General features: G+C 35.5%; 1 pseudogene across 1 annotated transcript; it reads left to right on the top strand.

The window, feature by feature from the left end:
* Positions 1-6,089: 6,089 nt before the first annotated feature.
* Positions 6,090-7,039, top strand: LOC306639862 (olfactory receptor 52A1-like; annotated as a pseudogene). The gene has a single exon. The product of its transcript is annotated as an olfactory receptor 52A1-like (transcript).
* Positions 7,040-7,574: the final 535 nt, after the last annotated feature.

Here is a 7,574-nt window from a genome sequence, read left to right as displayed (position 1 = left end):
GGTACATTTGACATTCATGGGAAACAGAAAATAAATCGTATTCACCTTCCCATAAAAAGCTTTGCTATCTTCCTTTCCCTCTGTCACTGAAAAAAACCTAGACTGTCCCAACATCCCACAACCCACTATACTGAACATTGTATTAATCATATTGTGGTAGTCTGAATGGATTTGTAAGAATAGGTGGCATTGGTACCATCAGTAAAATACATGTTTTCCTCCTGAGGAGGGAGAAAACAAACCTATAACAATTCAGGTGTTCATAATGTAGGTAAATTCTGTAGATTACATATTGCCGAGGAGTATTCTGGACAATCACCTAATTAAAAAAATAGAAAAGAAAAGAAAAATGAATGCATATTTCACCCTCTATCAAGAAGAGGAAAACAAAATTTTTGCTATTTGAGTTGATTAGGAAACATTTTTATACTTAAAAATTTATTTAAATGATCTAAGTGATATAAAATGCTGAATGTGATCCAGATAGGAAAGGTTGTTCAAGCAGGTTCAGGGTGTTGTAAGTGCAACATTCCTACCAAATGATATGACCTAGAATATTCTATAGTATTAGATAGACATATTAATGATTGGAAAAAGTTCCATATAACAGAAATGGCATGCCCCAGATGGTGAATCATAATGCAGAAATCAAGAATTCTGGAACATGGACATGTATTTATAGTGGAAATCATACACATTTTAAAAGGAACTGATAGTATGTTACTTGTTGAGGTATTAAAGTATATTGTCAACATGAAACACAAATGAATAATACAGGAAGAATTACTGATGGCTTTTTGACATGTGTCATAAACTGTAAGCCTTAAACACCTGCACAAGATAAAAAACAGTATAATACAAATAGACCCTTAACTATGCCTGGTAGGCATAGATAATCTGCCCAAGTGGTAGCTCTGATTCCTATATCATCCCATTAACTCACATTTATAGTCATATAGAGGATCTGATAAAAGCAGATGATAAAGAAAACTCTGAAGGTTGATTCATGGAGTAGTTAGCTTGATTTGTGCATGAAAACCTAAAATGCATGCTCATTCTTTGATTCAGAATGATCTTGGATATTGAAAGTCTTCCCCATGGCAAAACTTTCAGCAATGAACCAGGTCATCAATTTAGTGTGAAATTAAGGGACCACTGGCTGTAATAGGCAGTGGCTTGTGGAGAGTGACAAATATTGGACCAGCAAGTCAGACTTGGGAGGAAAAAAATGGGAAAGTTAAGAGATATTTGATTAGATGGATACAAAAGATTTATGGGAGTTAAGAGCAAAGTGTAAATACCTTGTTACATTTTGTTGCCAACCAGAAGGCATTCTACGAAAGAGAAGATAATGTAGAAGAATAGACAACCACTGTAGAAAAACAGAATGAAAATGTGATGCCCTCCAGATACTGTTAGTAAATGGACTGGTGTTTGTATAATACACTTATAATGGTATAGCCACAATGACAAAGGTGGAGACTGCAAATTGTTGTTGGAGCTCTACTTCGATACAGTGGTCCAGTTACATCTGTGGGTGAATGCCAGCTTGACCCCGACCTGGTATAATTCCATAGGGAGACAAATGGGCCACTTAGTGGTAATCAGAGGATTATACTGGGCTACTTCCAGCTGAATAAGTCATTGATCCTTCTGACAGTTATAGAGATTTGGGATGTTTGCCTTTTCTGCTACAATGAGGTATTCAGTGACTGATGTAAGATCATAAGACTTTGCCCCCCTTATCACAATTTGGGACTACTGTAAATTGCATCCAAGCTTCGGAACTCTCTGTAAAATCAGCTGAGAACTTGAATTAGACTGCATAATGATTCATCTCCCTAAGTTTTCTTTTTCCACTTCTTAATACTGATATTAATTCAAGCCTTGATTTTTAATTAATCTTCTCCTCCAATCTCCCCATCCAAATTTGTTTTCCAATCAATAAGGAGTACAAGTAACAACAACAAAATACAGAACAATCACAAAAAATGCAAAATTTTAAAATGTAAATAGTAAAACAAACATATAATTAGAGATGAATACAAAATTAAGGGGGGTAGTCAGGAAAACGCAAAGAATAAGAAGAGTACACTCAGATCAAATTTGTCTTTGGATAAATTACAGATCAAAGAGAAGAAAGATAATTAGGCAGCAAAGGAAGCAAACATTTCTTGGCACTCAGCTCTAAATAGGAGGTATAAGAGTGCATTCATAAACATGTTGTATCTCTTAGCAAAATGAATCACTAAAGTAGAATTCATTATAATGTCACTATTATCCTATCAAGAACATAAGGTCCTGATGATAAGTCCTGCTCTTCTATGTAACAAAACACTGTGGGGTAAATAATATTTTCCTGATGTTCTACTTAAAAGAATAAATGATAGGCATTCAACTTATTAATCATTTTTACAATATATTTAAACAAAATTTTCTAATTTAAAAGAAGGAAAGAAAATAGGTTTATTAAATTTTACTCTGCTAAAGACTTAGGACGTCAGATTGGTCTGTGTTTCTGAATGAATGCATACCTGTGTACTTAGGGGAAACAGATTAAGACTAATCCCTTTATAAATGAGCAGAAGATAAATGGAAATATTTATTGAAATATGCACACATTCATCCATGTGTGAAGGCATTTCCAAACTTTACATGTAAACTGGAATTTTTTTTTAACCTACTCTGGAAGTAGTCAGTGACATTTTTTCAAAGAATGTAGTCATGAACTGAAGTTTAGATAAGCCTTCTGACCCTTTTTTATCTGGAAAAGAGGGAGAAAATCGGGCTGGAAATAATGTTATAGAAATTAGCAAAATGGTAATAATTAAATCATTTTGAGAAGATAGAATCGCGAGCAAATTTGTGAAGTATTGAAATGAAAGGACTTAGGATAGAACTTTGGGCTGTACCAACATTTAAATAAAATTAGTAGAACCAAAGAGGAAGGAAGGAAACTACCTAAGTGATTTGTTGATTATTCAAGAACTTGAGGATTATCACAGATACCAATCTGCGTTTAGAATTAATGCCATTCAACCTAAAGCAATAATTCTTTTCACTTTCTTTGCAGAGGAACTTCTGCAAAGAACACAGTAAATGTCTTGTATCTATATTCATCTTTCTTACGCTGCCTGAAATCAACTGTGAATGTCCTTCACCATACCATTCTTGTAATTTGCTAATGTCTCTACATTACATGAAGTACCTCTCAGCTACATAAGGGAAAGAAACTTACTGAAAAATTGTCAAGACCAATGATAAATACCATGTGCATAAATGCCTTAAATTTCTCAGAGACTTCAATGATAAATGGCATACTAATGTATAGACACAGGATGAACAATTTGAAGACTGTGCCATTTGTGTGTTTGTATCCAGAATACACGACATGATTCCTTCACAGATAGGAATGTATCACTACTGATTTTGAAAGAAGAAGGAAGAAAAGTAGCAAGGAAAAAGGGGTGAAAGGGAGGGATGAATAAAAATTTTGTGACATGTACAACAGCTTCTTTAGAGTTCTGCTATGGTAGGACTTAGAAATGTCTATTATAATTAGTCATTCTGATGATGTTACTGAATTTGCAAAGAAAAGGTTTCAATGGAATCTACAGAAGATCAACAGGTAAAGACATGATAAAGGGGTGCTTAAATATGAACACATTTTTCTTTCTATAAAAGCAAAAGAAAAACTTTCCTTTATGAAAAGGAGTACCACAAGGATTTGTAAAAGATAGAGTGGGAATTGGCATAGGAACCTGTCAGCATTTCAGAGGACATTAGTTTTTTTATAAGTAAGGACAGAAGAAAAGGAACTCAGTTTAAAGGAATAAATCTTTTGCATATCAATGTCTTTGCATTTATCCTATGGGGAATGGAATAAAAGTGGAGAGAGTGAGGAGATTTCTGCAACTGTAGAAATAATTGCAGGTATATTACGTGTGCACAAACCCAGAAGGACCACTTGAAAACTCCACTAGCTCCCTCAAGGCTTCAACTAGAGACGAGGAAATCCCCATACCATGTTTATAACTCTGTCCTCTTCTCCACACACTTGCTAGAGAACATTAGAATCAGTGGCCAGGGGCATTCGTGTACAATCAATCTCAGGAAACTTATACTGTGTCTCAAAATGCTACAGAACTTGCTCTATGAGTTTTATTGGAGGATGGACACACAGACATGGTCTCAGATAGATGTAGAGAGAAGAAAATGTGTCCATTTGCAGAGACAAAAGAAAAGTGTGAAAAACCATCTCAGGAATGTCCACAGGTTCATACTGGCAGATAACCCAGGCATCGAAGGGATTAGAGTTCATGACATAACTGTGTTCTGTTACACAGAGCACACAACACAAAAACTCAAGGGAACGAGACTGGAATTCATGGAGGAGAAAAAATGATGAATGATAACTGACAGTAATATGAAGAAGAAGCTGATAATGCTCTGCAGGTACCTGGTAAAGAAAAGAATACAGCCATCTCACAACAAGTAGGGAGTAAACCTCCCTATCCATAAGATAATCTCACAGTTTTTTTTTTTTTTTTGTTTTTTGTTTTTTTTTTTTTTTTTTACCAGTATTTCCTATTACAACAGCTCCATTAAACTAATGAGGTGTCCACACCCCACCTACGTGTATCCGTCAGGTAGTGCTCACACATTGCCTTTTTATTTTTCAATAAGTCAGACACTGTGCTTGCTGTAGGACAATTGCTATACAACTGATTATCTTTGCAGAAGAAGAAAAGTTACTCCTCTTAGAAAAGTAATTTATACAATGTCATAGAATTGAGAAATGCAACTTGTGGAGATCACAGGACGGAGTTAATTGACTAGTGTCTCTGAAATGTATGATGAACTCATTCTTTCACTGGAGGTTCAGCACCATTAACCACATCTGATTCTGAATTCCTGGCTTATTGTTCATATTGAATATAAAAATAAGTGATTCATGAGCCTGTTGTCATAATGCAACTTTTTGGAAAGTCTTGGGGATAAAGAAGAAAGAACCTAGCTTCCTTTTTCATAAAATCATAAATATTTCTCAAATGTATAACTTAAGAAATCCTTGATTCAAGATACATAATTTTAAAGTGCTCTTTTGGAGATTTTTTTTTTTTCTCGAGACAGGGTCTTTTTAAGTTGCCAAGGTTGGTTTTGAACGTGCAATCCTCAGGTTTCAGCTTCCAAAATTGCTGGGATTACAGGCATGTGCCATGATGTTTGGATAAGAAATTTCATAAAAGATATCAGAGCACAAGATTTGAAAAAAATTCAGTCATCAGAGAAGATAAGTCCTTATTTTTTATGATATTCCATAGCCCTCCTCTGAATCATTTCTATTGTCCCAACGACCTTTGTCTGTCTTCCTTGTCTAGTATATTGACTCCTTTTAAGAATCTAATTTTTATCCCTTTATTTTCTATTAATTATACCTGAGAAAATGAAATGATGTAAAACTTCCAGAAGATGTAAACATATATATATATTATATATATATGAATACATTATGCTTCTGAATTTTAACTATTTCCACCACTAGTCTCTTTCACAGAGTACTTTAAAGGTAATATTCAGGTCAGAGTCTAAGAATTTGCTAGATCAAATGACTATTCCTACCTTAAAGGCAATTGGTAATAGAATACTAGAGGAGAAGCTGATGTGGGAAGTTCAGGGACTCACAAAACTCTGATTAAAATGCAAACTTCCAACCAAAATAAATGTCTATATTTTTTTCTTCTTTCTTACTTTCTTATTGGTTTGTGTGTTCACAGTGTATGGCCAGGAAATAACAGACAGGTGAGTAGTTTTAATCCCATACTCAGGTGACTTTGCTGGTTCTAATGCAATGGACTGCTATGCATGTAACATCTTATTTTGGCACAGTGCACATGGATGCCCTTTCTGAAAACAGTGATATGTCTCTATGGAGCTGTTTTTTCTCCTCAATAATAGGTGGATGATATGATCTTAGAGTTCAATCAAAATCAGAGAGACATAATAAAGTGACTGTGGATAAAAACAGAGAGTGCAGTAACACTGAATGAGAAACTTCTGATGTTCACATCTCGAGGATCAAGAGCACGATGTTCTTATCCAATGTGACAGTCTTCATGCCTCCTGTCTTGACACTAATTGGGATCCCAGGCCTAGAGTCTGTGCAGTGCTGGATTGGAATCCCATTCTGTGCCATGTATATCATGGCCATGATTGGAAATTCTTTGCTTCTGTTTATCATCAAAACAGAGCCTAGCCTCCATGAACCTATGTACATTTTTATAGGCATGTTAGGAGTCACAGATATTGTCATTGATACCAGCATTATGCCCAAGATGCTTGGAATCTTCTGGTTTCATGTGTCAGAAATCTATTTTGACTCTTGCTTGTTTCAAATGTGGCTCCTCCATACATTTCAGTGTATAGAGTCAGGCATCCTGCTAGCCATGGCTCTGGACCGGTATGTGGCCATCTGTTATCCACTAAGACATGCCACCATCTTTACCTACAAGCTGGTTGTTCAACTAGGAACTGTTGTAATACTCAGGGCCGCCATTCTTTCAGCCCCATGCATTTTCTGATAAAGTATCGGCTTCAATTTTATCACACCACAATCATCTCCCACACCTACTGTGAACATATGGCCGTTGTGAAACTAGCTGCAGAAAATATTAAGGTCAACAAAATCTATGGTTTGTTTGTGGCCTTCACTGTTATAGGGTTTGACCTCACATTCATCACTTTTTCCTACAGCCAGATATTTGTCACAGTTTTTCAGTTGCCCCAGAAGGAGGCTAGACTTAGGGCCTTCAATACCTGCATAGCTCACATCTTTGTCTTTCTCCAGTTTTACCTCCTGGCTTTTTTTTCTTTCTTCACACATAGGTTTGGTTCTCACATCCCCACATATATCCATATTCTCTTTTCTAGCATGTACCTGCTGGTCCCTCCATTTCTAAACCCACTGGTCTATGGTGTAAAGACCAAGCAGATCCGTACGAATGTGGTAAAACTGTGCTGTTCATCAAATCCCGATTGATTAATACCTGCCTCCTTTACTTTTGGTTCAATAGTAATTAACTATCAAAACAAAACAACAAAAGTACCATATTGTTTGAGATACATGAGTTCCCCAGTTAATTTGTTTATAAACAGATTTCCTTAATTCTAGTCAATGAGGTTGTGAATCCTACTTAAGGAGTGAGATTGAGACTTGGAAAAAGACAACATAGTGAATATTTAAAATATTTAAATATTTTTAAAAAATTTTAGTCCCTTCTTTAGTTTTTATTCTAAGGTTTTCTTTTATAATGATTTATGAATTGTGTATCTGTTATGAAATTTAAATGCATCCAAGGATTCCTGCCCTCATTTTTTTTTATTGTAAACAAATGGGATACATGTTGTTTCTGTTTGTACATGGAGTCAAGGCATACCATTTGTGTAATCATGAATTTACATAGGGTAATGTTGTTTGATTCATTCTGTTATTTTTTCTTTCCCCTCCACCCCTCCCACCCCTCTTTTCCCTCTATACAGTCCTCCCTTCCTCCATCCTTGCCACCCTCCTTAAC

Source organism: Sciurus vulgaris (genome assembly GCF_902686455.1).
Source record: "Sciurus vulgaris genome assembly, chromosome: 11".
Lineage (NCBI taxonomy): Eukaryota > Metazoa > Chordata > Mammalia > Rodentia > Sciuridae > Sciurus > Sciurus vulgaris.
Note: the sequence above shows the minus strand (reverse complement) of the source record. Positions and strands in the feature narration are given on the sequence as shown.